Source organism: Uloborus diversus, chromosome 1, assembly GCF_026930045.1.
Source record: "Uloborus diversus isolate 005 chromosome 1, Udiv.v.3.1, whole genome shotgun sequence".
NCBI classification, from domain to species: Eukaryota; Metazoa; Arthropoda; class Arachnida; order Araneae; family Uloboridae; genus Uloborus; species Uloborus diversus.
In genome coordinates, this window is record NC_072731.1 from 61,349,223 (window position 1) to 61,351,863 (window position 2,641).

The following is a 2,641-nucleotide window of genomic DNA, read 5'->3' on the forward strand; positions in this document are numbered from 1 at the left end:
ACAGGCCAGAAAAATTTTAGATGCACATATGAGTTACTTGAAGGTTAAAGAGATCACTGTTTTTAATGGTCTCGGTTATATGGCGTTTTTTTTATATTCTCTCGACAAGAGCGATATAACGAGGGGCTACTGTATTATTATTAATCATTGTTAACTTATTAAATAGAGTCAAATCTCGATAACTTGAATATTCCTTTATCTCGAAATTTTCATTGTTTCCAAACTCTTGAGACTGTGGAAACTTCCCCATAGTTCAAACTACCAATAACTCGTACATTTTAGCTGGTCTTTTGGGACTTCAAGTTATTATGAGTTGACTGAATATTATTTTTTTATCATAAGCATAATTTTTTAAAAAACAGCTGTTTATTGACTTTACATATTTATGAACACTTAGCATTAGAAGTTTTTTTTCTGTTACAATAATCAAATGTTTTGTTATAGTAAGGTTGATGTTGTCCCAGGAAAAAATGTCAGCGTAAAACCTTCAAAAAAAAAAACCTCGTAAAACTAGCAGTTATTTCGGACTGATTTCCCTACGTAAAACCTGATCAAAACCTGCAGGCTCTGTTCAGGTTTTTTAGTCCGAAATAACTGCTAATAACCTGCGCCTTCGAGATACCTGAAGGTTCTATTCAGGTTTTTTAGTCCGAAATAACTGCTAATACCCTGCGGCTTTGATTTACCTGCAGGCTCTGTTCAGGTTTTTTAGTCCGAAATAACTGCTAATAACCTGTACCTTCGATTTTCCTGCAGGCTCTGTTCAGGTTTTTTTTGTCCGAATTAACTGTTAATAGCCTGCACCTTTGATTTACCGGCAGGCTCTGTACAGGCTTTTTAATCCATTATAACCAGCGTTGAAAAGCTTTCGATTTACGTTCAGACTCTGTACAGGTTCTATGGCTAAAAAAAGTCAACACATGTAGTTGTTGTTGTCTTGTGCCAGCTGGGTTGGCAACTTTTGGGGTAGGTTGCTTCACTTTTCCAACTGTACTGTAATTTGGAGTAAAGTCTGATTTCCGCTGTACACACACATGCCATAAGGACACGTTTAACGGGTGAGCTATTATTCACAGAGCATTCAAAGGCAGGGGCGGACTGGATCCCCTAAGAGGGTGTGAACCTTGATTCCTAAAGGGCGCAAAAATTAAAAATAAAGGTGCACAGGTTCGGGAAGCTGGAAATAAAAAAAAAAACCAAAGGCGCACCAGTTTGAGGGCGCAGGATGAAAACCGAGGGAGTAAAAGGATAAAAAATAAGGAGCACAGGTGTAAAAAAGCAGAAAAAAAAGCTGAAGCCAAAAAAAAAAACGTGTTCGAGACATAAAAAAAATCTGTAGTTCCAGTTTCGAGGGAGCACAGGCAGGTGGAAGCACCGGCCCGTGGTCCGATGGGCCAGTTCGCCCCTGCACAAGGACAGGAGAAAGAAAGTACATCTATGCCCAAACCGGGATTCGAACCTAGGATCTCCCCATTCAAAGTCAGACTTCTCACACCGCTAGACAAAGGGGTCAGCGCTGGTATTCACGGCTTCTTTATTACAGAGCCCCTCGTTTGAAACACCTATAGATAGATCACATGCAAAACTGTATCAAGATTTCTAAACACAAGGAGTGAAGAGCGGCTGAACCAATGGGTTGCGACAACATTCATGTATGATTAGTGCTTGGTAGTCTACAGAATGATTTGAAACAGTCTTGACTAGAGACGTACCGAGTACTCGGTAACTACTCGGCCAAATTCTGATCAGATACTCGGCCAATACTGAGTAGTTGCAAAAAATTGAATATTGTCCAAAGCTGTAATAAAATTTATAAAAAACAAGAGCAAGCATTATATTCTGCAATCATTTACAATTAAAATTTATAAGTCAAATTTAAATTTTGAGAATAATGAAGTTTGTAATGCTTCAATGGAATAAATCTTTATTTTAATGTCCCCAAAGTTAATAAAACTTATTTATTAAAAATTATGCAAAAAAGGTTAAGTATAGAAAATATGGAATTTTTATATTAAAAATGGATTTTTGCTACAAACAAAAATTAGTTATAAAAAATATAAAAATATCTTTGCTTAAAAAATAAAAGGAAATAAAACAACGTTAAAAGTACAGTGCAGGAACACTGCAGACGTGTTTTGGCGTTACAAGGAATTCCTTTTTCAATGCACAAAATGGGAGCTCGTGAATTTAAAGGCATCCGACAAAAGTCGGATTTTTTTGTCGAATGTCTTTACATTCTTTAGCTCACATGTTATGCACTGAGACGAAAATCTAGATGCACGTTCCTGGGGAGTACCTGAGGCGGAGCCTCGCACCTCCCAAGTCTTATCATTGGTGGGATGGATCCTCCGGAGAGGAATAAGCTGATTGGTCGGCAAGTTAAGCCGATGACGTAGGGGGGGGGGGGGGCAGAAATATGTGTCTGCAGTGTTCCTGCACATTTGTTGTATTAAAATTATTATTTATGTTTGGTGGACTAAAACTATAATTGATTGGTTACAGTGAAACCCCTCCTAACGGACACCCCTCTTATGTGGACAATTTTTAATTCCCCAGTTCCAATACAAATAACATTATTAAACCCCTATCCTGCGGACACCTCTCTATTGCGGACAAAAAAAAATTGTCCTGTTAGTGTCCT